The 6,000-nt window shown below is 44.4% G+C and overlaps 1 protein-coding gene across 2 annotated transcripts in view; it reads right to left on the bottom strand.

Annotated features, from left to right (window-relative positions):
* The window catches only part of sema4ab (sema domain, immunoglobulin domain (Ig), transmembrane domain (TM) and short cytoplasmic domain, (semaphorin) 4Ab), an 82,463-nt gene continuing 76,463 nt past the window's right edge, over positions 1-6,000 (bottom strand). For both annotated transcript variants that reach the window (XR_011644112.1, XR_011644111.1), the window contains exon 17: positions 1-2,380. The gene's annotated coding sequence lies outside the window, so the exon portion shown is untranslated. The remainder of the gene's footprint in view (positions 2,381-6,000) is intronic.

Genomic DNA, 6,000 nt, shown 5'->3' with positions numbered 1-6,000 from the left:
TGATGACATGCGGCTATACATGTCATCATTGATCAGATTGGGGAGGGGACCAGAGAAGATTACGGTGTCCGACATTGTTTTAGCATAACTACACACCGACTCCACATTAAGTTTTGTGCATTCTGATTGGCGTAAACCAGGGGTCTTCAACTAAAATTCAACGAGGTCCAGTTAGAGAAAATGTCCCCATGCAAAGGTCCGGAACATCAAAATGTCTAACTTGCTTCATGAATTAGTGTGATATATATTGAAGTAGCCTGTAGCTTTATCAACGTCTGCATGTAATCAACAACTGACTGCCAATCAAATAAAGTACAATTCAAAAACAACTATTTATTGTCAATTAACATTAAATACTGTGGATATGTGTAATGTTCCTCTCGGGCTGCATTTACAAATAAAATAGAGAAAATAAATAAAATAGCTTTTGGGCTGACATGGTGTCAGGGCCATTCTCACACACATGCAGGTGCTCATTGGTTACAGGGATGCAAACACAGGTATGGTGACAAAAGAGAGAACTATTAGAAGCAGAAAAAAAAACAGCGTAATAATATACCATCTGACAAAGGCCTGTGCTATAATGCTTCAATTAACTGCTATTCTTTATAATAAGATAAGATAAGACTTTATTCATCCCGAAGGAAATTGTTGTGCCAGAGTAACAGTAACAAAATACAACAAACACAATAAACACAGCAGAAAAAGAGCAATCAAACATCCACCGACAACATGAAACATGAAACATAGAAACATAGATGGTCACACAATCAATGCAATCATTATTAGCAGTATTCAGTAGTTTTCAGTAGTTAGTAGTGCAAACATTAAAACGTAGTGGCAGTTACGTAATTGCACATTATCATAGCATTATTAATAATAATACTAATAATAATATAATATAATATTGCACATAGTTATATATAGCTGTGAGTGTAATTGCGAGGATGTTAATTATATAGATATATTGCACATAGTGTTTGTGTGGAAGTTCTCAGTGCCCTTTACTTAGGGGTGAAGAGTTAAAGAGTTTGATGGCCACTGGGAGGAAAGACCTCCTGTGGCGCTGTGTGGTGGTCTTCGGTGGTCTCAGTCTGTGGCTGAAAGTGCTCTGGTAGGAAACCAGTGTGGCATGCAGGGGGTGAGACCCGTTGTCCAGAATGCCGAGGAGTTTCCTCAGCATTCTCCCCTCCGACACCACTGCCAACGACTCCTGATCCACTCCCAGGACAGAGCCTGCTCTCCTGATGAGCTTGTTGAGTCTGTTGGCATCAGCTGTCTTCACCCCGCTGCCCCAACACACCACAGCAAAGAAGATCACACTGGAGACCACCGAGTCATAAAACATCTGCAACATAGTGCTGCAGACGTTAAAGGACCTGAGTCTCCTGAGGAAATACAGGCGACTCTGGCCTTTCTTATATAGGGCGTCAGTGTTTTTACTCCAGTCCAGTGTATTGTCTGTGGACACCCAGGAACTTGTAGCTGTCCACAATGTCCACATCCATGCCCACGATGGTAACTGGGCTTGGGGCGGTACTCCGCTTCCTGAAGTCAACCACTAGCTCCTTGGTTCTTGTGACGTTGACCTGCAGATGGTTCTGACCGCACCGCTCCACATCGCTGTCCACCACACTCCTGTCCTCAGCTTCCTGGTCTCCGATGACACAGCCCACAATGACAGAGTCATCTGAGAACTTCTGCAGATGGCAGGACTGTGAGCAGCGTCTGAAGTCTGATGTATAGACTGTGAACAGGAAGGGAGAGAGGACCGTGCCCTGAGGAGCGCCGGGCTGCTCAATATAATGTCAGAGTTGTTATTCTGTAGCTTCACGTACTGTGGCCGAGCTGTGAGATAGTTGGTTATCCAGCTCACCAGTGGAGCATCTTCCTGCATGTCCAGTAGCTTCCTGCTGAGCAGGGCAGGTCTGATGGTATTGAAAGCACTGGAAAAGTCAAAAAACATTACTCTCACAGTGCTGCCTGCCTTCTCAAGGTGTGTGTGTACCCTGTGCAGCAGGAAGATGATGGCGTCCTCCACTCCAATACGAGGCTGATATGCAAACTGCAGGGGGTCTAGTGATGGTGCGACCACTGTACGGAGGTGTTTAAGGACCAGCCTCTCCAGCGACTTCATGGCATGTGATGTCAAAGCCACCGGTCTGTAGTCACTGTGTGTGCGTGGATGTATCTTCTTCGGCACAGGAACAAGGCATGTTGTCTTCCACAGGGCAGGGACGGCCATCATGTCCAGGCTCAGGTTGAAAATGTGCCGAAAAACTGCACACAGCTGAGTAGCACATCCTTTCAGCAGACTGGGGCTGAGGCCGTCAGGCCCCGCAGCCTTCCTTGAGTGTAGACTCATTATTACCAATATGCTCTGATCAATAGGAGACAGAGATGTTAAGTTAAAAATCAAGGGTTTTTATTATTATTTACAGCAGGGGTGGGGAACCTTTTTTTACATTACATTACATTGCATTTAGCTGACGCTTTTATCCAAAGCGACTTACAATAAGTACATTCGACCAGGAAGACACAACCTTGAGGAAAACAGAATCATATAAGAACATCAGGTTTCAAAGAGCCTTTTTCTTTCAATTTGTACAACATCCTCCGAGGGTCGTACAAATTATTGAACTCAACCTCTGCTTAAAAAAACTAAAATCACAGCCCATTAATTTGGCCTTTCTTGCATGCTGTGCAAAGAAAAAGCAACCTCTTATTCCAGATATCTCACCATGACTCGCGCATGCATGCATGTGCACGGTGTGGCATGACCACCAACACAGAAAGATATGGACACAAGATGTGTGCAAATGTATTTAGTATCCTATCCATGTGAACATGATTTAAGTGGGGGGGGACCTAACCTCCTCTAGGGGGGTCCGGGGGCATGCTCCCCCGGGAAGATTTTTCTTTTAAAAATATTGAAGTTAAAAGCATCAATCTGGTGCACTTTGAGAGCAACATTAAGAGATCTATGGATACATCTCTCAACACCCATATAAAACAGAACTGTAAGCATTTTTTTTTTTGGATATTTTACAAATCACTCCCATTTTAAACTCTATTCTTGTTATTTTTAACAACTTTTTTGTTACTGTCATAGTATTTTATACCTGTTTTTCATTTAGTCTCATTAATAACTCTATTGATCATATCAAGGTGTGCCTTAACCTCACTGAGCTGAGGCTATTTGAGCCTCTCAGGAGATAGCTCTCTTCCACCTGGTTGTAGAAAAGCGCTTTAAATTCGTTAGCATAGCTAGCTAACCAGATGCTAATAACAACAGATCGCCACTGTGCTTACAACTAAAGACACAGCCACGCAAACACTGCGGCATGTATATGGCTCCTTATGGGTATTGCAATATTTTAAGGGCTGGAGCGGCGTTCCGGTGCTCAGCACTCCTTTCAGACGAGACATATACCACGTTACGCTCGTGTTGTGTTCAAGGAACCTGTCCTTGGCCAGGAAAAACAGGTACTCGCTTGTTTAATTATTTTTGCGGTCTAGATTTCTTCTTCTTTTTTGAAGTGAGAAGTTGACTGACGGACGGACGGACGGACGGACCCCCCCCCCCCCCCCCAAACGAAAACTCTTCAGTTCTCCACGAATTACACAAGTCACCCAAATCAGCGTTAAAAAAGCGGGAGGAGCCGAAAAATCCCCTATTAATGTATTGATTATAGCTCCGGGTCCGTATAGGTCGGCGTCTGAGTCCGGATCGCCTGTTGCCGACCCCTGGCGTAAACGAACATCATTACCACCGACCAGTGTGCGAACTATACCACGGTCTCCGGGGGAGCCGGGATTTTTGTTTTTTTTTTGCCGGGGGGGGGGGGGGGTAAATGCTGATCCGTGCATTAATAGCAACAGCACAGACATAGGCCTATTATAAAGAGAAAATCTGTTGCACACGGGGTGGTGCCACAGGTCTACATTTACATGAAACGTCCTGATGGATCATGTTCATGTCACCAGATTTCCCGAGCATGTATGGGCTACGCAAACTTCAATCAACTTGATAATAAATAATCCACGAACCACCAATGTAACGTTTGACTGTTTAATTAAATACATTTAAAATGACTCAAAAACAGGCTACATTGTTTCACATGGGCTATAGCCTATTATGGCTGTAGCCTACACAGAGCCGAACACACGCGATAAGAGCAGCCAGCGGCACCAACCATGAACAATATTAATATTAATAATACAGCTATAGCACAACACAACCCTCTCACTGCCTGGAGAGACGCGACGCCACACACACTACACAACGGCTCGTCTTCTTGTGTCTCTTCAGCCCCCAAGTTAACGTTAGCTGTCAAGTTAGCACTAGCACTGACGTTAGCTCCCTCCTCTCTCGGTTCTGTTGTAGCAGCAGTCACAACGGATGTGCTACCACCAGCTACATTCGGTTGGTCTTCTTGATCAGGTTGTTTGGCCGTCTTTTTAAAGAAATTGCCCAAGGTACGTTGTTTTTTTCTTTTCGACATGTCAGCAGCAGCAACAATGCCTGGTAAACATGCAGTGCTAACTAAACGAGTGAGTGGGTAGTGGGTGGAGCTGCGGGCAGCGTGCAAGCAGGCGACACTTTTTTCATGAATCATAAACTCTAAATATAATTGTATTTCACTTATTTTACACCTTTGAAACAATTTATTTTATTTTTATTTGGTCATCATATCAGTATTTTAGAGAGCTCCCCCCAAATGTCACAAACCATGTTCCCAGGGGAGCTCATGTCACCACTAGGGGAGCCATAGCTCCCCCTGCTCCCCTCCAGTTCGCACCCTGCCACCGACGTGAATAACAATCCTACTGTTTTTAGGTTTATTTTTAGCCAGCAGTTTAAGATGCGCCTCAACGTCGCCCGCTCTGGCCCCCGGAATGCATGTGACTGTGGAGGTTTCGGTCTCTAAATTCCATGGGAGACTGCCTGCAGACCTCCACTCTCAGGACAGTTCCGGTGCAGACCTCCACTCTCAGGACACCTCCACTGTCAGTACAGGAAGTGACGATTCTGACGCGTTTTTTCCCGCCCACCGAAGGACTCGTTTGATGGAAGTTTTCAAATCACAATGGAGACTCATCACGGAGGTGATGAGTCCGACCACCGTGCACTTTGGGTCGGCCTTGGTCAAGCCCTTTTGACCCCCCCAGTCTGGTTCTCGTAAAAGTTTTTCGCTCAAATGACACCATGGAGATATGTAACGGGAGTTGACAGGGGACTCTGCCCGCCTCACGAGTGCCTATTTTCGGACACTTTTTTTCACTTTTCCCCGGTTTTATTATTTTGTAGGTTATTTCACCCGGTTTCTACTGGGCGGGGCCCCACACTCATCCATATATTAACGGATTTTGACAATTTTTGTTGCATTTTTCTCCTCTCCTCTCAGTGATCGAATGGCAAACGCCACCCACTGTCGGAGGGCCTCCCACGGGCCCCGCAGCGGGGTGGAGGTTCCCAGCTGGAACCTCTCCACCTCCGCCGCGGTACACCCGGCAAACACGGTTGTTTCTCGAACCTTCCACTGTTGTCTAGCGGGTGTAACTAAAATACAAGTTGTCGTATTTATATATATAAATACATATATATATATATATATCTATATCTATATAGATATATAGATAATAAGTGTCAGTGCTATTTTATGTTGTATTAGCGTGCATTTCCTGTTCGGAAAGTGGTGCTGTACGGAGAGTAAACAATACAAGGTGTCCCTATTTTTATATATATCTATATATACTTTATGTATATAATAAGTGTCAGTATTTTATTTTGTATTTGCGTGCATTTCCTGTTCTGAAAGTGGCGCTGCGGCTGTACTGATAGTAACTACAATACAATATATATATATAGATATATACATATGTATATATTAAGTGTCACGATCCGATTTTATTTTGTATTTGCGTGCATTTCCTGTTTGGAAAGTGGCACTGTACTGATAGTGGTGATTTTATTTTGGAATTCTTAGCGTGCACTTC

This window comes from Pseudochaenichthys georgianus, chromosome 11, assembly GCF_902827115.2.
Source record: "Pseudochaenichthys georgianus chromosome 11, fPseGeo1.2, whole genome shotgun sequence".
NCBI classification, from domain to species: domain Eukaryota; kingdom Metazoa; phylum Chordata; class Actinopteri; order Perciformes; family Channichthyidae; genus Pseudochaenichthys; species Pseudochaenichthys georgianus.
Note: the sequence above shows the minus strand (reverse complement) of the source record. Positions and strands in the feature narration are given on the sequence as shown.